We start from the raw sequence: 24,867 nt of genomic DNA, 5'->3' as shown, positions 1-24,867 counted from the left end.
TTGGCTGGTTGTGCGATCCTGAGCGAGCCCCACAATTTCTGGCCTCAGTTTACCCATCTGCTAGACACAGTTTGCTCGCCCTGCTTCCTCCCTGGATTCCAAGGCGCTGACCTTGACTGTCAGACCCAAGTGTGGAACCCAAGCTTTCTCAAGCCTAAGGGACGGAGCCACAGAGAAAAACCTGACTTCCACATGAAAGGAGACTCAGGAAAGATGACAGCAACCCAGCGTGGCCTCCGGGGTTGGAGTCTGCGCTTGTCTAAGATGTTATAGGGCCAATCCGCGGAATTCTGCCGGGGTCCACAGGCGGAGGGCAGTGTCATGTCCATATCAGCATCCTGATTCTGACCGTTATGCCCTGTTACGTAGGAGCTTGTCCTTGTTTTAGGAAATACACACTCAAGTGTTGAGGGACAATGGGCATAGCCTGCAACTTTCTCTCAAATGATTCAAAAACTTAAAAAAAAATAGAATAAGAAAATGTGATAAAATGGTAATACTCGGGGAATCTGGGTGAGCAGTATACAGGAGCTCTTTGTGCTATTCTAACAACTTTCCTGTCAGTTGGAAATTATGCAAAAGTAAAAAGTGCAAAAAAAAAAAAAAAGAAACCAACAAAACACCCTATCCAGAGGATGAAGAGACAAGCTGGAGCCGGCAGAAGAGACCCGCAGCCGCAAACCCAGCCCAGGACTAGTGTGGAAAACATGCGGAGTTCGTGGTAAGGAAGATCGGCCCTGAGCTAAAATCTGTTGCCAATCTTCCTCTTTTTTTTTTTCTCCCCAAAGCTCAGTACATAGTTGTATATCCTAGTTGTAGGTCATTTCTAGCTCTTCTATGTGGGACGCCGCCTGGGCATGTCTTGATGAGTGGTGTGTCGGTCTGCATCTGGGATCCGAACCGGAGAACTCTGCGCCGCCGAAGCAGAAGGTGCGAACTTAACCACTCGGCCACGGGGCCTGCCCCACAAAGAATTCTTAAAGCTTAGCAGTGAAAAAAGTGAACAAGTGAATTAGAAAATGAGCAAAAGACATAAAAGCCACCTCACTGAAGAGTCTATGCGGACAGTGAATGCGTCCAAGAGAAGATGCTCAACGTTGTCCCCCGTCAGGGACACACAAAACAAAGCCACAGTGAGAGATCAGAACACACCTGTCTGAATGGCAAAAATAAAAACAGTCACGAAAGCAAATGCTGGTGAGGCTGCAGAGAAGCTGCATCACACATGCATTGTTGGTGGGAACGTAAAGTGCAGCAGCCTCGCTGGAAAACGGTTTGGCAGTTTCTTTAAAAACTAAACATGCAACCACCTTAAACCTTGCGATTGCATTCCTGGGCATTTATCTCAGAGAAATGAATGCTTACGTTCACACAAAATCCTGAACATGGACGTACATAGCAGCTTTGCTCGTAATGGCCAAAAACGAGAAACAACCCCGATACCTTCAATGAGTGGATGGTTAAACAAGCTGTGGTCCATCCACTCTCCGTGTGGAATACTACTCAGCAGGAAAGAGGAACAGCTCCTGACACAGCAACACCCTGGATGAGTCTCCAGGGAATTATGCCGAGTGAAAAAAGCCAGTCCCAAAGGCCACATACTGCATTTATATAACAGTTGTGAAATGACAAAATTATAGAAATGGAGAAGAGGATGTTGGTTGTCAGGGGCTGAGGTAGGGGTGGGCAGAGTGGGCGTGGCTATAAAAAGGCAACATGAGAGATCCTTGTGGTGACGGAATGTTCTGTATCTTGACTGTATTGATGCCAATATCCCGGTTGTGATGTAGTGTAATTTTGCAGGATGTCACCATGGGAGGAAACTGGGCTCTCCTGTGTTCTTTCTGACAACTGCATGAGAATCCATAATTATTCCAAAATAAAAAGCTTATTTGTGCATATATATGTGATTGTATATAATTGCCAAATATATATTGCTCTGTTTATTTCAGATATTTGCATACACTTAAGAAAAATTGTAAGTGCTTAGAAAAAAATGCCACTTCCTGGGTCTCCTCCAGACCCTCTAAATCGGATTGGCTGATGGTCAGGACCACGTGTCCGCAGGTTCCCGAGTGGATTCTGATGGCCGCTTAGGGTGAGAACCACGAGCTTTCCAGGGTCAGCAGAGAAGAGAAAGGTCTCCTCAAGCCCTCAGCCTCCGCCAGGCCACAAGCCCACCTTCCAGTCCACTCACATTTGAGGATGTCCTGTAAGCAGGCACCGGGCCAGTGCTGGGGTACAGAAACCAAAGAGGGGACCCTGTCCACATGCAGCTCACAGGCCAGGAGGGGACTTAGTGGACATTAATGCTCAAAGACAGTCAGGAAGCAAGGCCAGTAGCCAGGGACCAGCCCCTCCTGCCCTAGCTCCCCTCTCTCACATCTCCCACCTCTCACGGACCCCTGGGGCTGCCCTTTACTCGCATGGACCCCTGTTCACACTCAGCTCATCAGCCCCTGTCCAGCCAGGCCCCAGAGTCCACCCCTCAATCACTCATCTGCCCAGCACTGGCTGAGGGTGGGGGTGGCCATCCTGAACACCTGCGGGTTGGAAAAACCAGGAGAGAATTACTCTGCTGTCTCTCAAAGCGAGATGCCCCAGGAACTTGCCTCAGAATCACTAAGGGAGCCCATTATGGGAGCTTCTCGGGCCCCTTCCCAAATTAAGTGGCCATGGGGCCCACCCGGTGGCGCAGCGGTTAAGTGTGCACCTTCCTCTTTGGTGGCCCGGGGTTTGCCAGTTCGGATCCCGGGAGTGGACATGGCACCGCTTGGCAAGCCACGCTGTGGTAGGCGTCCCACATATAAAGTAGAGGAAGATGGACACGGATGTTAGCTCAGGGTCAGTCTTCCTCAGCAAAAAGAGGAGGATTGGCACCGGATGTTAGCTCAGGGCTTATCTTCCTCAAAAAAAAAAAAGAAGCCCAATTTCCTGGCCAGGAATCTGACTTTAAAACAAACTCTCCTGGGGATTCTTCTGCGCATGGACAGGAATTTGAGCAGTCAGATTCTGGCTCCCTAGAATTTTAACCCTTGAGCAGAGTGACAGAAATTTGGACATTTTCTTCATGTGGTAGTTGGAAAAAAAAGGTTCACAATTCTTCAATCCTCCTTCCTTTAAGGGGCGGTTCTACGTTTCCCCCACCCCCTCAAATCAGGGCTGATTTGGGTGACCAGCTTGGCTCGTTCAGAAAGCCCTGCTGCTTCTACCTGGTTCTCAGGGGATACTAGCCTTTGGAGCCCTGAGCTACCGTGTAAGAAGTCTGAGACCCCGAAGGCCACCATGTTGTGAGGAAGCCCAAGCCACAGGAGAGAGGATGGGTAGATGCAAGGACAGCCCAGCTGAGGTCCCAGTGAACAGCGAGTATCAACCATCAGATGTGCGAGTGAAGGTGTTTCCAGGTGATTCCAGGCCCCAGGCCATTCAAGTCACCCCCAGCTGTCTTTCCAACCACAATGTCTTTACTCAGACATCATGGAGCAAAGACAAGGCATCCCTTCTGTGCCTGGTCCAGATCCCTGACCCACAGAATGTGTGCACATGTGGTTTTAGCCACTGGGTTTTGGGTCTGTTTGTTACGTAGCATTAGTAACTGGAACACAGCAGATGCATCTGTGGCGAAACCCAAGCAGAATGCCCAAGGGTTCCTGCCACCTCCATTTCAGGACCACCCCCACCTCTGTCCCGTTGGACGCCTGGATGTGCAGCTCTCCCCTCCAATCCGTGAATCAACTTCTGTCCTTCCACGTTAGCCCCAAGAATCCTGCCTGTTGCAGTTATGCTGACCATGAGGTGCTGTGGACATCCAAGCAGAGGTGACCAAAGGACAGGGAGGCAGTGAAAGTGTTTGGAGTACAAATTTGGCTGTACTGAAAATCCAACTCACAATGCAATTATCCAGAGAAAGTACGCAGAGAGAGAAGAGAAATGGGTCCAGGACACCACATTTCAAAGGATGGGGGGAGAAAGAGAAATCTATAAAAGAGATCAGAAAGAAAAGGAGAGGTGGGAGGGGCCACGAGAGGGCAATATTAGCGAAGAAAGGAGCAGAAAGGGTCTCCGGAGTCGCCCAGTGAGACACGGGCTGAAAAGTGGCAGGAGGTCTTTGGAGACTTTTGCTGGAGCAAGGCGGGGTGGCAGCAGACGCCAGATGGTGGGGGACCAGAGGGCGTGTAGGTGGCCCCAAAGTGGGAGCAGCGCACAGGGTGGCACTCTCCATGTGTGGCGGCACGCCACAGTGCGCTGCTTGTCACTCATCCACATCAAGGTAAGTCCAGAAATCGAGAGTGAGCCTTTAGCAACTTTTACAGCAGCTGGACGGAGCAACTTATGTCTGTTGAATCCAGTAACACCAACTTGGGGTCTACACTTTGGATGTCTTTGGGACTTCTAGTTCACTTTTCTAGTAATTCATTTCACTACATTTTTCGAAAGTATTAGTCTGCAATGGATTCGGGCAAAGCCAAAACAAAACAGAAGCACTGGCGTAGACTGAGGGGGGGAGGGAACAGCGCGAGCTGAAGGGCGGTCAGTGCCGAAGGGGGGATTTTTGGCCGGTTGGTTGTAATTGATGATGAGGATGACGTCCGCCATTAGGATGGGGGAAACCTGAGAAGGTTTACATGCCAAGAAGAAGAGCCAGTGGAGAAAGAAAGACATGACAGGATACAGCAGAGCAGACAACTGACGGAGGGAGGTCACCTCGCAAGTGAGCAGCAACAAGAATCAAGAGAGAAGATTCACACACACGGAATAAGAAACGGGACCAAAAGTACAATTGCAGAGTTTGTTTTAATTACGAGAATGCTAGGTACATCTCTGCACCCACAAAATAAAAAGAAATCTAGATTAGATTATTTTCTAGGAAAAAAATGCTGAAATTGACTCAAGAAGTAGAAATAACCTCTGGAAGTTGGCAAGGTGGTCAAGAATTTATCCATAAAAGTGTCACCAGGCCCAGATGGTCTTAGGCAAGTTCTACCAAGTCTTCAGGGAACAGATAATTACCATTTATGTCAACTCCGCCAAAGTATAGAAAACGCTAGGACTCTTCTCGACTCTTCCACAAATGCAAAGTGGAAAAACCAAGAGAAACCTATGTTTTAACTTCTTTTATGAACACAGATGCAAAAAAATGACTAAAATGTTGGGGTTTCTTTGTTGTTTTTATAAACTTCTCCAACTGAGAGCTCAATTTGTTCCTTTTCAATCTTTCCTGTTTTCCAAAAAATGTACTTAAGGGTATACACTTTCCATTTTTCCTTTGGGATATCCCGTGGGTTTTGAGATAGAGTGTTCTCATTGTTTCTTCATTTATAAATAGTTTGCAATTTCTGTTTTGATTTCCTCCTTTAGCCAAGAGTTATTTAGAAGGGTGGCCGCAAAGGGCCACGTGACTGACGTTTATGTTATCTTCTTCCTCGTAATTTCTAAATGATTTCATTGTAGCCAAGGAATGTGAACTGTATGATTTCTGCTTTGTTAATCTACAAGATTTCTTTTGTGGCCCAATCAATGGTCAATTTTTTGTGACCGGTCCGTATGTGTGAAAATAGTAGAGTCTCTATTCATTTCTCACAAAGTTCTATTATAAACATCTGTTGGATCAAGTCTGTTAGCTGTGTTTTTCAAACCTACTAAATCCTTAAGTTTTTGTCCACTTGGTCTCTCAATTTCTGCGACTGATGTGTTAAGATCTACTAACTGTGGATTGGTTAGTACACGTGCTCTAGAATTTTCTGCTCCCTGCATTCTAAAGATAGGTTGGTTGGTCCATAGCAGTTCACAATTGGTGTGGAAGACTCTGTGGAAAGAGGTTCATGACCTACTCCAAACGCTTCTCTTTTGCGTTCCTCTCCACTATCAAAAGGAAATGCCTAGATTCCTGGTCTCCCTTGGAGACGGAGGTGTCCATGGGACCTAGTTCTGGCCAAGGAGATGCAGGACTTCTTCTAAAAATAAGGAAGTCTTGTGGCCCTTCTCCCTTCATTTTTGGAGACACGATAGAGGTGGAGGTGCAGCAGCCTTCTTGCAGCCATGAGGACAAAAGCCAGAAGCCACCAAAAGACAGAATCTGTACCTCTGGTGATTTCCTCGGGTAGTTGTATCAATCTTGGACTTTCAACTTCTGCCCTTCTTCTGCATGAAACAAACCAACCCCGTGTTTGTATAGCCCACTCTCTGCTAAGCTTCCTGCTATTTGCCACTGATCAGTTACAGAAACATCTGATCCAACTGGCACATCACTGTGGTGGCTGTAAGGAAATATAGGGGTTTTTTTTGGGAGGGGTCCTTTAAATGCTTTTTGCCTTGAATTCTTTTTGTCTTTTATTAATATGATTATACATGCTCTTTTTTGCTATCATTTGTCTGTTATAGCATGTTTTTTGTCATCCTATGAATTTTGTTTTGTTTTTATCGTAGTAAAATATACATAACAAAATTTACCATTTAACCATTTTTAAGTGTACAATTGAATGACACTAAGAACATTCACAATGTTGTGCACCTGGCACCACTGATCCGGCGTCTTAGAACTTTGTACTAAAGATAAAAATGTTCCTAACTTAAATGTGCAGGCCTTGAATTCTCACATAATGAGCGCACCATGCAACCAACACCCAGATGAAGACACGGAACTTTTGTCTGGTGCCTCTTTTTCCCCTGCCTTTATTTCCTGTGCTTCTGCGGTGTTTTCTTCTGGGTGGGCGTGCGGGTGTCAGAAATTCTGCCTTAAACTGGCCTCAACAATAATGAAGTTTAACGTTCACGGGACAGAGCTGGGCAAGCACCAGAGTTAGCGCCTCAGAGGTCCGACAGTGTCTCCCAGACCCCAGCTCTTTCACGAGACTCAGGGAGGTGGGAGGGGTCCCTTCTGCCCTCAGGCTGGGCAAGGTGGATGGTAGTTGCAGCTTTCCCACCCAGATCCAATCCAATGGAATCCAGGGGAAGGTCCGAGCTTCTCCTCCTGGAGCGTTCGCAAGAATAAGCAGCTTGCCCCATAGTCCTGCAGCAGGCATCGCCTTGCATGCCTGGTGCAGACCTGCCCCCACACCCACCCACCAGGCTCTGGCCTCAGCAGTGGAGTCACCATGATTGGCCTGGGCCCCTCTTGGCACCTGGTGAAGTCTGTGGATTCGTTCTCAGAATAAGGTTTTTAAATACACGGAACAGATACGATTATACAGGAGACCAATTATATTGAAATGCAATCATCACAGTCTTGATAGGATTTTTAGATGTATTTTGTACACACATATATACATTAATATATCGCAAAAATTGTGATGTGTGATATGTGATATTTGTGCTTCTTCACTAACACATAAGTAACTCCCCAAACTTTTAAGTACTGATGGACAGAAAGAGGATTTCAAGATATCTGTAACAACTGCAGCATGATTTGAAAATAACTGTCATTTCAGTTAAGTCACAGATTCATATCTGAAGGAAATGAGACATTGTGGTAAGAGATCAGTGAAAAGAAAGGTTTAACAACGTTGTCCCTTCCAGGCTCGTGGACTCCCTCACTCTGTCCGTGACCTTCCCAACTGGGGTCTTTCCATCAGCCCGTGACAGGGACCCCTGGCCCTGACCAGCCACCAGTTGGGGTCAGCCTCACTGACAGCACTGTCCGGATGTTGAATTTTTATCTAACTCAAGTGTCTCTGTCTTTTAATGCATGACTTTGCCTTGCTGGCATTTATTGCGGGTTACCAATACACTTAACCCTATTTCTGTGACCTATTGTGGGTTCTCATTCGCACGTTTCCAGCTGTTCCTATGGGGGGATCCTCCCAATCCACTTCCTGCTTTTGTTAAGTAAGGCAAACTGTCTTTGTTCCAATTTTTCTTCTAAAGGTTTGGAAGGTTTACTCGAATTTCTGTTCACCTGGTGGTTACTTAAAGTTGACACGCACGTGTGAACTCACCTTTCCCAACCCGCCTGAAACTAATAAGTACCCAGACTGTCCCCACGAATGAGACATGGCACTTCTTGGCTTCATCTCCCTCCTCCTCTCGCCTCTCCTGCCTGGGATGAGATCATCCGGAGTTCCCTTCCAGAGAGTTGAGAGTATTTTCCAGGACGCGTCCCCCGATAAAAATAGATTCACTGGCTCCTGTAGCCCATGCCTTCCCCTTGGATTGTTTTGTTTTGCTAGAGTATATAATCTAGCAATTATTTCAGATAGTATTTGTTGGAAATAAACTCTCTAAACACTTGGCATGACCCAAAAAAGTGTTTGTTTTTCCTCCCAACCGAATGGCTGTTAGGCCTGGCAGAGAATTACAGGCCCCAATAATCTTCCGTCCAAACTGAAGGTGCCCCTCAATCGTCTGGAATCCAAGGCTGCCGAGGTCTGATGTCAGCTCATCCTCTGCTTTCTCTTTTTGGCGGTAATGTTTCTTCCCTTCGGCGTTCCCTTTTGATCTTCTCCTTCGTGTCCTTTTCTTTTTTTTTTTTTTGAGGAAGATTAGTGCTGAGCTAACGTCTGCGACCAATCCTCCTCTTTTTGCTGAGGAAGACTGGCTCTGAGCTAACATCCATGCCCATCTTCCTCTACTTTATACGTGGGACGCCTACCACAGCATGGCTTTTGCCAAGCAGTGCCATGTCCACACCCGGGATCCGAATGGGTGAACTCTGGGCCGCTGAGAATCGGAACATGAGCACTTAACTGCTGCGCCACCGGGCCAGCCCCTCCTTCATGTCCTAAAATATCTTCATGCATCTTCCTCAGGGTGGTGTATTGTTCCCCAAAGGCTCTATCCTTTGGAATTCCTCCTCAATAACTGGATGAGAAAACTGTGGGCTTATTTTCCATGTTTCTTAAGCTTTTCCTTCCTACTGAGTGTTGTAGAGAATTCTTGAGTTTGAGCTTCCAGCTCGCTAGTTCACGGCCCTGCTGGGTCTGTTCCAATCCTTGGCCCACCAATTGAGTATTTTTCATTTCAACGTCCAAATTTTTTAAGTCCCAAGATATCTAGTTGACTTTTGGAAAGTACATTTTTAAACTTATTTTTATTTTGTCACAACAAACATGATTTTGGTTTTTTTCCTGAAGATATAAATAATATACTGTATTCTTATAAAAACTTATATGAAACATAAGATTATAAAGAAGAAAACAAAAGTCACTCAGAGTTCAACTCTCCAGATGCTGTTTTTAAAGGATGAAAATCTCTTTTATTTTTTCTCTGAAAAGATGCTGTTTTTAGCATGCTCCACTTCAGTGGCCTGGGTTCAGTTCTGGGCGTGGACATACACCGCTCTGTTAGCAGCCATGCTGTGCTGGCAGCCTACATACTAAGAAATAGAGGAAGATTGGCACGGATGTTAGCTCAGGGCAAATCTTCCTCAGGAAAAAAAAAAGTTGTTAAACATTCCATGTGTTTTGAAAACTCTGGCTTCCTCGTGTGTTAGTGTGGGCCACACTGATGTAACAAGGAGACCCAAACAGAGCCGTTCACACAAATTGGATTATTTGTCTGGTACCTACGCAGGGCAAGCAAGTGCTCCAACCAGCCCCGGGCTGTAGTTGCACCTGCAACATGCGGCTTCCATGTTGCTCTGACTGTCTCCTCTCCGGCCACGGGAAAGGAACCACAGAAAAGGGCTCACGGGAGGTCTACGCACCAGCCTAAAATTGGCCAGTGTTGCTTCTGCCACACTATGTTGGACAGAACAAGTTACGTGGCCACACCTATTGCAAGGGAACCTGGTAAATGCGGTGCAGCCAAGGGTCCAGGGGCGAGGGGAAACAGCTTTTGGGGGACAGCTGGACATCTGCAGTCTGCCCTCTGGCCCCAGATATCCACGAGCACCCAGCCTTCTTCTCACATGGAAAAAGATCCCGTCCGACTCAAGGAAGACACCCTGGCCCAAAGCCCAAATCTCCCAGCCTCTCACTGGGTCCGGACGCGTGTCCTCATTGTCAGGCAGGTCACCCGCTGTCTGGCCCCCTCCCCACAATCCAATCCTTAATCTGATCTTCGCTGCAGCCACCGTACGGCCCTCCTTTTGACTGAGCTAACTTCATGGAGGCAACCTTTTCTCCCACTGTTTGGGGTATAAATACTCGGCTCTTCCAACCTGAGTCCCGGATGCCTGGCCTCTGTCTACTGTGTGACAGCCCTCACCCTCCGGCAAGGCCACGGTCGAGCAGCCAGGATCGGCCAACATGCACGCACACCCTGCTCTTTCCCGTCACCTCCCCAGTTTCCCCAATGTCTTGCCATGGTCTAACAAGCGGAGTGTGTTATTATTTCCAGCTCACCACATCCGTTTCCCTGCCATCCACAAGCCAACCACTAAGGCAACACCACATATTTCAGCGATTTGTCACCCCAGCTCCCCGGGTACCCATTTCTGTATTAGTTTGGGTGGGTGTATTAGTCAGCTGTTGCCACAGCAATGCTGTATAACAAACCACACTCAAGTCCCGGGGCTAAAACAACAGTCACTGATGCTCACACTCAGGGCTCTCAGGGCCGAGCAGGGCGGGTTCAGGTCTGCTCCAGGGTTCCCTCATCCTCCTTGGACCAGTGGCTTCCCATGAACCACTCTTCCAGGGGCACAGGCTTCCTGTGGACAAGGCTGATCGTCACTCAGCCTCTGCTCACTCCACATCTGCCAACAAGCTGCCATTGGCCAAGGCAAGGCACACTGCCAAGTCCCAAGTTGGGGTGAGGCATCCTACCCCACCAGGGGCCACAGCATGGAGGTGGAAACGAAATCCCACTAGAGGGGACCAAAGAGCTGGGATTAGCTATTTCACCTGGCGCAGGAAGTTAAACTGCTCCAACGTACAGACCCTTGTCCAACAGCCCAAACAAAAGACAAGCTTACTCTCTCTTAAGAACCCGTGGCAAGGCTTCCAAGTCAACAGTGGCCTCGACTCCTGCAGTGGTTCAGGGCCCCCGGCTGACGGGGATTTGAAATCCTGGTAGTGAAGCTTCCTGACTCACTGGTGTCATAGCCATTCGGGCCCACGGGAAGGGGGAGGAGTGTGGAGGGAGGTGTTGCCAGGCACAGGAGTGGCACCTGTCATGTCTGCTCAACTCCACTGCAGAGGGGCTGGTCACATGGCCACACCTCCTTGTTAGGGAATTGGGGAAATGGAGTGTAGCCCATGCACGGAGGAAGGAGAGCCTGACCCAGACGGCCCACTGCAGCCTCAGCCAGCTCATGAGTCGGTTCATTTGCGGTGTTTGGTGCTTCCCGTGGGGCCGGCATCTGTGCTCCTCTTTGTATGTGAAGTTCCCCGTTTGTCCATCAGCAAGCGGTCAGTTGCCTCAAGCGACCGTGTGGAGGGCCCAGCAAGTCCAGGGACATGAGACTCTCTGCTCCTTCCAGGTGTTGTTCACCAATGGGAACTTCTTTGTCCACTGCCTGCTGCTTAGGATAGTGAGGGGTGGGGCCGAGCTCCACAGACACCCTGTGCATCACCCTGAAAGTTGCCCCAGGCGCCCTCAGCTGCTGCCTCTGAGCCCCCGTCACCTGCCCGCGGTTTCTGCCTCAGTGCCTTTGGCTGTGGTTTCTTCCCTCCAGCCAGAGCAACGGCCTCCACATCTCCCCAGGATTCCTCAGGATTTCCGGTTTAAGGGTGCCCTTCTTGTTCTCCTGGTTCTAACGAATTTTAATTTTTTTCTGTCATTTCCAGGCACTGAGGGCAGGAGTTCTCAAGCCTTGAATGCTTAATCCCCAGGAGCAGCATTTCCAAGGCCACGTTGATGGGGTCTGTGGACTGCAACCTGGCCCGGACCAGGGCAGGCTGCTGGGAGGGGCTGCTTGTCCCTGGCTGCTGCATGGCTCGCTCAGGACTCCCCTGATCCCAGGAGTGAGGAACCCCGAGGTGGAGCCTCAGAGGTCATTGTCTAGTGGCTTTAGTAATGAGGTGTTGGACGGTGACTTTGGTGACAGCAGCTCCAGTGATGTGGGGGCCTGACCCTCCTTAGGCCAAACCTGGCAGGTCTCTCTGCCATGCAGCACCTTACTTACCTCCTGGGTTCAACTCAACCCTAGATGGACGAACTGGATCCTACAGGTGGGCCCTTCCTGATCTCTCTGTCCACTGCTTTCAAACCGAACCATCCACAGATGCTTTGCTTGAGTTTTATTTTGGTTTATTTGTGATTTCATTTTGAGGCGAGGTTTGGAAACCAAGGAAAATTGGAAGCCACCCTTCCTGACACTGGGGACCACCAAAGCCCATGCCCCTGTTGTGGCTCCTCCTCCTCATGGAATTAAGATTGTGTCTGCTACTTTGAAGAAAAGTGTAGGACTAGAGTCCACAGAAGTCGTCATCTAGAAGCAAGCCAACCTGCTTTGTGTTTCCTTAGGGAAAAGAAGACCTGGAACTAGCAAATGAGCATCCCAAACAGGTCTCATCACCCACCCCCAGTGGGGAAGCAACAGAATCCTTCTCCTCCCCTCCTGCCGTACCACAGGGCTGAGGGCAGCGGCAGGCCCTTCCCTTGACCTGTCTTCCAGATGAGCTGGGCAGAGGCCCACCTCCCAGGAGGGCTCAAAGAGCAGCAGGCATGCAGCCCTGGCCGTGGAGACTCCAGATCTGAGAGCCCCAGGGCCCTGGCTCTTGGGGTCCTGACATTTCTCCCTCAGTATGACCCAGCTCCGGGGAACAGGAGTCTGCTCCTCATTCGGGGTGACCCTGAGACAACGCCAGGCAGCGCGTAAGACCCGGACAGGCTCCTGGGCCCCTCTCCCACGGCCATCCCCCCTGGCCCACCCCAGGGGACCTCGTTGCGGGCAGAGACGCTTCTAAGCAGCACCTCCCTCCGGGACTCCGGGGCGCTGTCCCATCCTCGCTCTCAGGGCACCCTCCTTCCCTCTCGGGAGTGCTTCGCTTCTCTGCAAGTCCTCGGGGAAATGCGCAAGGCGCGGGGCGGCCCCGGGGCGCGGGGCGCGGGGCGCGGGGCGCGGATCAGAGCTGTTCTTAACCAACTCCTCCTGGGCCTCCGGGGTCCTGCTGCCGTCCTGCTGCGCAGCCGCCACGCGGGGGTCTTCCCCAACCCCGCCTTCCGGGGCGCGTTTCCGGACAACGGAGGACAGAGTCAGAGCGGGGAGAAAACGCGGGGGACTGGGGACGGTGAGTCTCCCGCCTACCGAGCCTCAGTCCTGCCCGCCGGTGCGGGCCTGCCCGACGCCGCCCGGCCGCGCACGGACACCGGGGCCGCGGCGCCTAACCACGAGGCCCGCCCGGCCCGCCCATTGGCCCAGACGCGCGCCGCCCGCCTCTCCGCGCAATCCCATTGGCCCGCGCTCGCGGCCCAGACAAAGGGAACGGCGGCGGCGCGCGGCGATTGGGCAGGGTGCAGGGGGGAGGAGGAGCGGGGAGGAGCGGGGAGGAGCGAGGCGGGCGAGGGACAGCGGAGGGGGGCGGGGGGAGAGGAGACGAGGGGAGAGGGCGGGAGTAGGGAGGGGACGGGTGAGGGACGGCGGGGAGGACAGCGGGGCGCGAGGTTGGGGGAGCGCGGGAGTGTGCAGCGGGAGAACTCCGGCGCGGGCCGGGGGCGGGGCGGCGGGGGCGGGGCGCCTCCGCGTGGGCGGAGCCCGGGCGCCCCTCGAGGACGGCGGCCGTGGAGCGCGGGGAGCGGGGCGCCTGCCCGCCCCTCCGCCCGCCCCTCGGCCCGGCACCCCTCCCGCCCCGGGGCTCCTGCCCCTACCGCTCCCGCCGCCGCCGCCGCCTGGTCTTCCCCGAGGGCTCAGCGTCCGTCTCCGCAGTTTGGTTGGAAACGTGGGAAGGCGGGAGCCCAGGCGGAGAAAGACGCCCCGGGCCCGGACCTGCAGCTGGAGCCGCAGCCCAGCAGCGGGACGCTCGGCTCCGCGGCTTCAGAGTCCCCTTCTGGGTCTACCGGCCGCGGGGACTCTGCGCGCCCGCGCACGGGGAGGAGGTGCGGGCCCTGGCGCTGGAAGATGGACGCAGCGCCCAGACAGGAAGCTCCTCGCGCTTCCTGGAGAGTTGGCTCCGCGGGGTGCGTCGCCGGGGAGGGAGGGACGGGCTGTGGGGCGACCAGCCGGGCGGGGAGTGGCTTCTGGGGGCCCCCTCGCCAGCGGTGGGCCCGCGAGGCCGCCCTCGGAGCGCCGCCAGGTATGTGCGTTTTCCTTGTTTCCCGCGCGCCCAGAGCGCACGCCGGGTAAGGGACGAATAAAAACCCGGTTGGTGTGTAAGAGCCTTTCGCTGCAAACGTGTCTTTCTGCGGGGCTCAGGGAGGGTGGGTCAAGCGCGGGTGGACGCCGGCCGGGGATAGCCTGCAGCCTCGGCTGGAGGACCGTCCTTCGCTCCACCTCGGTGTTCGGAGCGAGTGCCCCTTTGGCAAAGCTGGTCGTTTTTCTCTAGGTTCCGTTTAATTCGCTTCAGAGACCATGCGCCTTGCCTCCGCCCGGAGCCGGGGCAACGGGGCTTCGTTCCCTGCTGTCTTTCCAGCCCTACCCCCTGCAAAACCCGGATTCTTTGTCGAGCGGGGACGCTCAGTTTCGAGGGGAGGTCGGAGGAAGCTGGGGATGGGGAAACCCGACCTTGGCCCCATGCTGGGCGTGCAGCTCCCCTTGTCCTGTAGTGAGCCCGTCCTAGCCCCAGGAGCTCCGGACTTGCCGGTTAGGGGAGGCCCGTGGGTTTTGTTATCTTGGGGGGGTTAGGAGAGGTCCGGTAGGCAGGCCGGGGCGGGCTCTTTCCCCTCCCCCATGCCCACTTCAAACAAAAGAAATCCTCAGAGAAGAGTCGTTTTGGGGGGAGAACTCTTCTGAGTGTGAACCTGTAGTTCCCCCCGCCTGTTCTTAGGACGGGAGTGGGTCTTGATAACAAAGGCGTGGGCCAGAGAGAGTTCCGGAAAGGGCGCGCTTTTATTTGGGGATACTGTAAGAGAGAAGGAACCTTCACTTTTTCTCCACTTTCGTACCTGATTAATGGGACTTTAGATCACGTTTGGATTTGGCGTGGTTTTGTTTGAATACTGTGTCAGAAAAGGAAGAGTCCTAAATACGTGAGAAATTGGAAATTTGGTCTCCACCCGGTGGGGAAAAATCCCCCATGGAGTGAAACGTACTCCTTGCCGTTCGGGAGACTGAAAATGAGGGATTTGATGGTTAAAGGGAAGGGTGCGATTTTGTGTCCTCCCCCCCACCCCCATAAGTTAGAACAAAGGGCCGAATGGGGTGGGAGGCTGAATGGGTCAGGCAGTAAAAAACGCCTCACTTCCCAGTCCCCGCGCACACCCGAGTATTCTCATTGGAATTTGGGCTGGAAAGAAAAGGAGTCCCCCGCCCGCTTGGGTTCTGTACCAATTCCCAGCCCCGGAGAACCCCGCTCGTCCCAAGTCTCGGTTTCTGGGCTGGGCAGAGAGGAGCCCCGGGGGCGGCAAAGGCCCTTCCCTGGGGCAGAGCGCGCACTGTCGGTTTCCACCCTCCGGTGGCGAGGCGAGGGGTTCTGGGCGCCCTCGCTGCGCGTCTCGCCCCGGCGTGGCGCTCCCGGCGCAGACCCGCATCCACCAAAGCCCCGGACCTCACTTCTCGAAATAAAACTCAACAAGCCAGAAAGGCTCGCGACTCCAGTGAAAAAGGCGCCGAGGATTTATGGTCCCCCGAATTCCCTACACTCTAATTATCCCTGTTTTTAGTTGACTTATGGGTGGTGACCAGTAAAATCATTTTCCACTTTGGAATTTTTTTTTTTTTAAGACGTGAAAAATGCAAGCTCCGCTCCTTTCTTACCCGCTTGGGCGGACCTTTTTCCGTGCGGGAAGAAAAATCGGGCCTCCCTCTGCCTTCTCGGCCGCCTCTGGTTGGGCTCACCCGGCCTGTCGACCTTCCTCCACGACCTCCTTCATTGCAATTTAAAGGAAAGGTTTTTTCTTTCTCCCGGCACCCAAGGGCGTTCACAGGGATTCCTCCCAAGAACCCCTGTCGGATGGTGGGCTGGGTGCGGTGCCGACAGCGCTGGGTTCTGAGGCTCATTCGGGGTCGCCGCCTCCACCCTGGCCCAGCGGCTGCGGGAGAGCCAAGCCGGAGAGCGAGCGCCCCGTGGTCCCAGTCTAGTCATTCTTCATCCCTCGCCCTCCTGGGGGCCCGCGCAGGGCAGGGGGCTGGGGCGTTGTGGGGCCCCCACGGTCCTGCGGGAGGACCCCCAGCCGACCCCTCGCGGCTGCCTGGCGGCCCCATCCCCCATTCTCCTCTCTTTGTTCGTCTCTCCGGACACTCAGTTGAAAGTGGCAGGAAAAAAATAATTAGATGGAAATCAGAGATTAGACGGGGTGCGCTGGCAGCCTCGGCCAGGCCTGGCCAACACTCCGCCGGAGCCTCATAAATCTTCAGGGGCCTGACAAAGCCGTGTCCTCCGCTTACCTGGGGATTTCGGAACTTATCGATCTCCTCCTGGCCGTCCACCGAACACCCCTCTTCGGGAGCAACGGCGGAGAGTCCTTAAGGCCCCCAACTTCTGGCCAGAACACAGCGCCCCCGGCCCAAACCTGGAGTCAGTTAATTCTCAGAAATGGATGAAGGTGTCGCAGCGGGAGGGGGTGGTCTGGTTAGCGAGTGACTGGGGCCCAAGAACCCTGTCCAAGGAAGGGCAGCCAATACCCTACCCCATTTGCGGACCAAATAAATGTTTTTAGGGGGCTGCATTTTCCTACTCCAAGCTGCGGAGAAGGATGCGCGACAGATTAACCCCTCGGGAAGGATGCACGACAGATTAACCCCTCGGTGGCGACTCCTTTGTCTGGCCCGGCCACTGCTGAGACGACAGAGCGGCGCCCTCGGCCTGAGGACTGGGCACCAGTGCCCGAGGAGCGCGCCGGCCGTCCGAAGGCCCCTTCTCCAGCCCAGGTGTGCAGGCTGCGGGCGGGGCCTCGGCGGCAGGTTCGGCTGAGCCACGCGGTCTTCGGGGCCCACGAGCTGCGCCCCTGACGCCACCAGCCATGGAGCGGGAGAGAACGTGAAGGAAGTCTTGGGCCGTTTAGATTGTTTTAAAAACTCGAATTAATTGGGAAAATAGTAACTGTGCTCCCCAACGCAAAGAAGAGGTTGAGAGGGGAAGTCTTTTTTTAATTATACCCCCTTGTTGTGGCGGTTGTTTCTGACCTTTTCCTACTATTAAGAGAAATGTTGCCACATTTAATTTTTGTTGCCATGAGATATGCAGAGGGTAGCCCCACATTTTGAAGTAATTTGATAAGCTTTCGAGTAGCAAATCCGAAAGGGAGGCTGGCGGCCCAGGTATAGTTTCTTTATAACCTGAATTTACAATGAAAGCATTCTCCTTTATGGATATAATAGATTAGATTTCACAACTTAATTCACCGGAATGGCTCCGTTTAAGGGAGCTCCGGCTGATTTTATTACGCCAAGCCAAATTGGATGTTTGTGGTCTTAACGAAAAGCGATTGTGACATAAAATATATAATTTTTAAAGTAAAGAAACCCAGCGGGTTCGACCCTGTCCCCTCCTCTCCACCCGCGGTCCTCCTCACCCCCGGTTCCCCAGTTTGGGGAATGCAGAGAACTATTTGTTTGTTGATTTCCGCCAGAGACAGGAACTCACACCCGGGAGGGGCCGGGCGGGAAGCGCCGCTCGGGCGGGGGCTGGGCGCCGGGGGCAGCGGGCCTCGCCTCTCCCGCGGCCTCTCCCGCTGGGCCCCGCCGCTCGCCCTTCCCACGCCGCGCAGGCCTCGCCGGCGGCGCGCACGCGGTGCCGTTTCCCCCCGAAGGCGTGGGGCCCGCTTCTCGGGCTCCTTCGAAACGTCGAAACCCCCGGCACAGGCTCCGGAGTCTCGGGGCCCTCGGAACACCCATGGGGGCCGAAGCGTCTGCTCGCCCCGCGGCGCAGGTACAGCCGCCCCTGGAAGCGCGCGTGGGATGCCGAAGGGCGCCCCTCTAAAAGCCCCCGCGCGTTCCCCAGGCAGGGCCTTGCGCAGGCCGAGCCGCGGGCCTCGGCGGGACACCAGGAATGGAGCAGGCTCGTCTGCGCTACTCGCTGCGAAATGACTGCGCTCCCGCAGGGCCTGCTCCGTGCCCGCGCCGACGACGAGGGCTCGCCCAGGGTGCCAGCAAGACCCACCGCGTCCCGGACCCACTGCGTTCTCCACCTGCAGCCCCTCGGGGGCCCAGACGGCGAGTGAGGCCCTGGGGAGTGGGCGTCAGCGCCCAGAACTTTCCAGGCCCAGCCAAACCCCCGCCTCTAAGCGGACCGACCCCAGAGCCCGCCCTCTCCGCCCGGCGGGTTGACGCTCCCTCCCCCAGCGGAGAAAGGCGCAGCCCGCTGGGCAAGTGGAGGACCGAGATGGGGATGGGGTCTTGATGACCCTGCCCGAGCCTGGCCCGCCAGCGCCCGCGGCCCATTCCCTTGTCACTTATGATTAAGGTCGGGCTCCATTCTCCCGATAGCGGCGTCCTCCTCTTCCTTTCTGCCCCCCGCCCCCATTTATTGGGTGGTTTGTTGAAGATGGATTTAACATTCCCCTCCCCGAGCATCCGGGGCAGAGGCAGCCCCGAGCGAGCACGGGCCACCCCTCCCCGGTCGGTTTCCGGGCCGGCTGGCACGCGGAAGCCAGAGCCACTGCGACCGCCACGCCGGGCAGGGCTTCGGCCCGAGACCCCGGCCGCGACGTGGGGCCGAGGCTGGAGGGACCGCCGGGCGCTCCACTTGGCTCTCGCCGGGCCACGAACCCCGAATCCCGCGCTGCGCATCCGGCGGGCTGCGGGTGCGCGCCTTGAATTAAATCTTCGCAGCGCCTGACCTTGTTTTTTCCTCCGCCCGATAGCAGCAGCAGCTGTTTTTTCCAGAATTCCTGCTGCTGGGGGAGGGGCGTTATTATTATTATTTTTTGGTTGTCACAACCTCCTGGAGAAATTCCCTGGCCTCGGAAAGTGTAACAATAGCCCAGCTCCTTTCTGGAGGAAGCGCCCCCTCCTCTCCTTTCTCCAGGGACCCCTCTGCCCTCGGGCTGCTCCTGGGACCTCCTCCACTGTTCCAGCCCCAGCCCCCTCCTGGCCCTTCAGACCTGGCTCCCAAATGCCTTGGGGTCCTGCTCCTGCCCCCCTCACTTCTGGGAGAGGTCACAGCTTTCTGAACCGGGGAGAAGTTAGTGGTCTCCTCCAGCATGGTTGGGGGACGACTGGAGCCTTCCGGCCCCGCCCCCACCCCCAGCCCATTCGGTGCTACCCCTCGCTGGGGTGTCCCTTCTCCAGGAAACCTAGCCCTGTTTGCTTTTGGGGTCAGCGCTAGCCTCGAGGTAGTTAAAGATTAATGGGCCTGGGCCCTGGAGGATGGGATGAGGGGGCCTGGGGACGGAGTCTGGCACAGGTGGTGTCTGTGGTCCCTCCCCTGCGGCCAGGCCCGGGCTGGCCTCTGCACTCACAGATACTCCCCCCTCCATCCATAGGGCTGAATAGTGGGTTCACCTAGGCAGCAGTTGCTGCTCACCTGTCCCGCCAGGGAGGAAATTGGGGAGCTCTGGTTCCAGACGTGACCTGGCTTCCGGCTTGCCCCCTGCAGACTCCCAGTGCATAGTGCGGAAAGAGGAGGGGACTTTGGCCGTCCTGGCCCCCTCCCCCAGTGCTGCAGCAAGCCTAGAAAAGTGGCCTTGCTGAGGAAGGGCCAGGGAAAGCCAGACTGGCTGGCTGGTCTTGCGGTGTGCAGGCTGGCCTGGGCCTCCTGGTATCGGCCTCGCCGGGTCAGTCCCATTCAGCTTCTCTGTCACTGGGGGTGGGGGGAGTGTATGTGGAGGGGCTGCCAGGGGCCCTTACACAGCCCTCTCTGCTGGGCCCTCCTTGGTCAAGAAGGGGAGAGGGGCAGGTCCCAGCCCCACCCACCGAGGCTTCTCTCCCCCGGACCCCCTGACCCATCCACCACGTAGCCTCCAGGACCTTCCCCAGAAGCCCCGGTCCTGCCGTGAGTTGATTTACCTTCGTCTCACCAGGTGCACGGCTGTGACACACGGCCTGCGAGGAGGACGGAATGAACTTTAGTCTCCAGGCCGTCAAGGCAGTAGGGACTATACTTCATTAATGGTTGTTATGCAATAAAAACGATAAAATGGTCCCTATTTGCGATTTAAAAATGTAATTTATTTTAATTTACGTTTCTAAGTACTTCTGGGGTTTGATGGGGGCCAGCTTGGGCGTCGCTGGAGGGGGTCGGGCCGCAGCCCCTCCATTTGGAGGGACAGGGAATGACCCAGAAGAAATGGGACCCGGAGTAGCAGGAAACGTAGAGGGAGCTGAAGGAGTGGCAGAGGGCTTAGGCTGGCAGGGGTGGAATATTCCGGGCTGCCTTTTAAACAGCAGTGAAGTCACTCTGAGGCCTTGCCCTTCTGTCCCTGGCTCCTGCGCAGTGGGCCTGGGGAAGCCTGCTGGGCAGGATTGTCCCCCAGCACTCTGGGACCTTGGGCACAGTGGCTCCCCCCACCCCATCCCACAGGCAGCCCGGCAGGTTCCTCAAGTCCAAAGCAGCCTGCCTGGTACCTGTGGGGACCCCCCCAGTGTCAGGAGCTCTGCACTGGCCTTGCATGTGGATCGGAAGCCCGTTTCTGCAGCCTCTGGAGGGTCCAGCTGTCCCCTCCTGGCGCTCTCTGCCTAAGCAGGGCACCATATGCAGTGCCAAGGCCTGAGGGCCAGACAGCCTCTGCGGATGTGTCTCCTGGGTTTCCTTCTGCACCCCTCTGCCCCCTCCCCAGCCCGCACACAGGCCAAGGTGCGTGAAGAGAAGCGAGGGTCACAACAGCAACAGTCCAACCCCAGCTACAGGAGAGGTGGGGCCATAGAAGAGGTGAGAGACCTATGGAGAGCTCAGAACCCAGCACTGAAGGGGAGGCACTTGGCTTTGCACAAGTGAGGGAAAGAATCTGTAAAGGACCAGGACTGGGGCCTGTCAGGCAGGACATCTGAAACCTGAAACACTCCACGGTGGTGGTCACAGGATCCCGGGCCACCAGCTCCTGCCATTCAGACCCAGTGTTAGACTGTCAGCTTCATTGTCCACACTTGGACACTATCAGAGCCAGGGTTCCTAGCCTGGCCTGTCACCCCCCACAATGCACACACACACACACACACACACACACACGTTTTAGCAAGATACAGCCATGACCGGGGAGGACAGGACTGAGGCGGTCTTGCCCCCTCCTGCCACTTGCTGGCTGCCTTGCTGGGTGGGGGCTGGGAGCAGCCTCCTAATTCCTCTGTCCACTGCCCTCCAGGCTCCTGAGGATCATGACGTCTACACCTGTTGTCCCCCACCCCCCACCAGGACTGTCCCGGGCCTCTGGCTCCCTCACCCTTTTATTCTGGGTGCCTCATCCTGCAGAGTTAATTGGCAAACTTTCCCAGAAGTAAACTTGACCGATGGAAATTAATAATTTTCCAGGTGTTGCATTCACTGCTAATCATGCCAGCTGGGAGGACGAGGCCCGGGTGCACAAGGACCCCTGAAAAGCCATTAGCATGAACAAGAATTTCCGGGGGCTGGGGTCTCTCATGCAATTTAGCAGCTCTGCAGCCCCAGGGCCTGGGTGCAGCCACCGCAGGGGTGAAGGCAGTTTGTAAGGGTTCAAGCCACCCCTACACCCCCGACCACGGATCTCTCGCTGGGTGACCTGGGCCCAATGGGGTCCTCTGAGGTGCTTCCAGCCAGGGTATCCTACACCAGGAAAGCCCCTCACAAGAGGCAAGGGGGGGGGAAGCCCTGGCTGAATGTCCAGAGACCTCTGTGCTGTGGTGGAAAGGGGTCCTTGGGAGCCCTAAAGGAGAGGAGGGAGGGGATGGCCGTGGGGGCTAGGGAGGGCCGGGGGGTGGTCAGGGGCCCCTGCCTTCCTTTAGAGCTCTCCTTTTGGAGACAAGTGACCACGGTCTCACTGGTCCACCCGAGGCGGAGGGTGCCTGGCTCTTGGTGACATTGCCCCCGGGACTCCCCTGGCCTATGAAGAGGCACAGCCCCCATCCTGTCATTCTAGAGCTCTGGGCCTGGCAGGCCTTGTCCCTTTGGAGTTGAGTGGAGAATTAGCGCTCAGGCAAAGCAGGCCACTGCTCTGGTCTCTGCATCCCGGGAGCAAGGAGGGCACAGCGCCTGATGGCCGGGTCCCCAACAGAGGTTCTCCACAGTCTGCTGCTCTGCCGGCTCCTAGGCTGGGCCTTCAGCGCCTTCAGTGCCTTCCCCAAAGGAGCAGCCGTGTGGGGGTTCTCAGGGTCCCTGGCCAAAACCCAGACGCCCAGGCCCCACCCTGGAGAGTGGCCTGGGAGGTGTGATCAGCAAATACCTCGGATGGTTCTGCCCAGGCAGTCCAACCACCACCCAGAAGACGTGGATGGGCTACAGGGTCAGCACTGGGATTTGGGGGAGGGGGAGCTCTTCATGCAGGAAGTGTATGTTGAATGAATGATGGATGGATGGATGATGAGGTTTTGCAAGGCACAAAGATGGCTTCCTTGGCCCTTTTATGGTCCTGTTTGTGGCAGAGCTGACCTCATTGTCTCCACCTGGAAATTTTCCTTGCAGAACCAGACATCAGAGCAAACTTGAAAAGACAGATAGGGGTCAGGAAGGGTGAGAGGGCTTCCTGGCCTCTTCCCTGCAGTGACCAAGAGGCAGCCACCCCAGCATCTCCATGCTGGTGAAATGTGACCAAAATGAAGCTGGAGGAGCTGGGGACGGGGGAGATTGGGGGCGGTGAGGGGAGCAAGCTTCACTCATCCTGATGGCATAGACTCCCGGCTGACAGCCACAGTGGCACTGGGCCTTTCTGCCTACCTGGCAGGTGCAGAGATCACCTGTGTCCAGCTTGGCTATCCTCTGTCCACCCTGAGCAGGGGTGATACCTCCTTGGGCTGGGTGGGCTTGTGCTAGCCCATACTGCCAGCCCTGGGCACCCTATGGGGACTGCCAGACTGCTTTGTCCCGAGGCCACAGGAACGCGGGATAGGAAGGGAGGGCAGGAGGAAGAGGAAGGAGCTGGCTTCAGCCGGTGCCTGGACTTGGTACATTTACAGCATTAGCTCCCTGGGGGGACAGGGGCCCTGCTGTGGAAATAACATTAAAGATGAAGACAAGAAACACAGAGAGATTCAGTAGCTTGCCCTAGGCCACACAGCAGGATGTGAAGCGGGTCTGTCTGACTGAGAAGCCTGCCTTTGTCCAAAACACAGCACATTGCAGATTAATTAAAGTTGTCATGCCAGCAGGACGCCTGATGTGTCCCTCCCCCCACCTGGGACCCTGCCCACAGCCCTGAGCCAGACAGCTGACCGGCTTCCAGGGCTTGGGCTCGGCAGGCTGGGGCGGGCACCTTCTGAGGGCGAGGGGCCCAAGCCTCACCACACGGCTCCGGGGCCTGGAGTGGGCCGGGGGCATGGGGCAGGGGGGTCCTCCTCAAGGATGTCACTAGGAAAGGGGTGCCTCCCCTCCAGGAGCACCTCGCACTCTTCACGCTGACTGCTCTCCGTCCTGTGGAGCCGCCTGGGTGCTCTGGCAAGGTTGGCATAGGACACACTGGTTCAATGCTTCCTTTCCCTCATTCCCTCGGGGGACACAGACACTGTAACACTGGCCTTACAGCTTCTGGTCGAGGTCACATCAGACCTGTTGTTTGCTTTCTAAGTTTTGCAGCAACACTTTGGCCTGGGCCATTCGGCTCTGATCTGAGGCGGTCCGTGCTTTGGTCCCCTCTTCTCTCACCCCCTACAACTGGAGGCCTCAGTGCACCTGGGCTGGGCCCCTGATTCGGTCACTGCAGGCAATGGTGTCCTGGCCTCAGGAAAGCTTAGGAGAATGTCCATGGACTCAGGGGTGTTCTGCAGATGCAACGATCCTGGTGTGGCCCCCGGGGTCTGAGGGCACCCCCAGCACCATGGGGGTGGGGGCAAAGGCATGGAAGAGAGGGGTGCTGGCTCTCCCCGGAGTTGGGGGACCTCCCTCTGCCCACCCTAACCTCTGGTTTCACTGAGTCCTGCCCATCCTGAATCTTGATATCTGTTCTCTAGTGGAAGGTCACCTTCTCAGCCTGGTCCCTTATATGTCACTAGGTCACTGCCCCCCCCAGCCTTCCTGACCCAGGCTTTCTCCCCGTTAGTCCTCGTCCATCCTAGATCCACACGCAGCCAGAGAACCTCGACACCACACAAACCGTTCCCAAGCTCCTGGCCCAAGTCCTCAGTCCTTCCTGGCCTTACCTGCAGCATCCCAGCCCAGGACGGCTGTTCCCACCCTGCAGCCCCGTGGGACTTTCAGAAGGGCGGTGCTGGCGGAAGGCAGGTGTCTCTTTCCCTTCCCCTCAGAGCGGATCCTAACAGGTGCGGGAGCCTCCCAGCCGGGGCCCTCTGCTCTCAGACGCCTATCCTGGAGCTTGGGAATCTGCTGTTTGGTGATGCTTTCATCGAAATGGAATTTGTTCTATGCTTGTTTATCGATTTGACTTAAGGGGCCGGATGGGAGTGGCTTGCTGACGCTGGACCGGCTGGAGTCCTGGGCCCCCACTGCCCTGCTCTGACCCTGGGGGCTGCTTCCTGTGGCCTGCACATCACAGGTGGCCTTCTCGCTCCTAGGCTTCTGGCACGTGGAGCCGGGGAGGCACAGGCCAGAGAGCCAAGGGAGGAAGGTGGGGTGGAGAGGCGAGCACCCTGGCTCTGGGCCACAGTGCGTTCTGCACCCCCTCCTGCTGGTTCCAGCAGCACCTTCCCTCCTCACCGCCCTGCCCACCACTCTGCCCTTGGGCCTCCGGCAAGCGCTCCCTGAGTCCCCCTTTGGGTGGGCCTGCCAGGCCCTGACGGATCTAAACCACACACTGACCCGACGGCGGCAGCCTACTTGGAAGCGGTGAGCCACACACCCTCAAACCGCTCCAGAGACAGCGACAGAA

General features: G+C 55.4%; 1 long non-coding RNA gene across 3 annotated transcripts; it reads right to left on the bottom strand.

The window, feature by feature from the left end:
- Positions 1-994: 994 nt before the first annotated feature.
- Positions 995-24,367, bottom strand: LOC139040092 (uncharacterized). 3 transcript variants are annotated; one of them, XR_011493981.1, is made up of 5 exons: positions 24,182-24,367; positions 19,925-19,960; positions 10,853-19,718; positions 10,478-10,744; positions 3,961-9,310 (listed from the first exon to the last, which is right to left on the bottom strand). It is a non-coding gene; the product is annotated as an uncharacterized lncRNA (long non-coding RNA). The 3 variants fall into 3 exon arrangements; XR_011493979.1 differs by lacking the exons at positions 19,925-19,960; positions 24,182-24,367 and having other exon boundaries at positions 995-9,310; positions 10,853-13,041; positions 13,690-13,807; XR_011493980.1 differs by having other exon boundaries at positions 10,853-19,960.
- Positions 24,368-24,867: the final 500 nt, after the last annotated feature.

The sequence above is a fragment of the Equus asinus genome, chromosome 13, assembly GCF_041296235.1.
Source record: "Equus asinus isolate D_3611 breed Donkey chromosome 13, EquAss-T2T_v2, whole genome shotgun sequence".
NCBI classification, from domain to species: Eukaryota; Metazoa; Chordata; class Mammalia; order Perissodactyla; family Equidae; genus Equus; species Equus asinus.
Note: the sequence above shows the minus strand (reverse complement) of the source record. Positions and strands in the feature narration are given on the sequence as shown.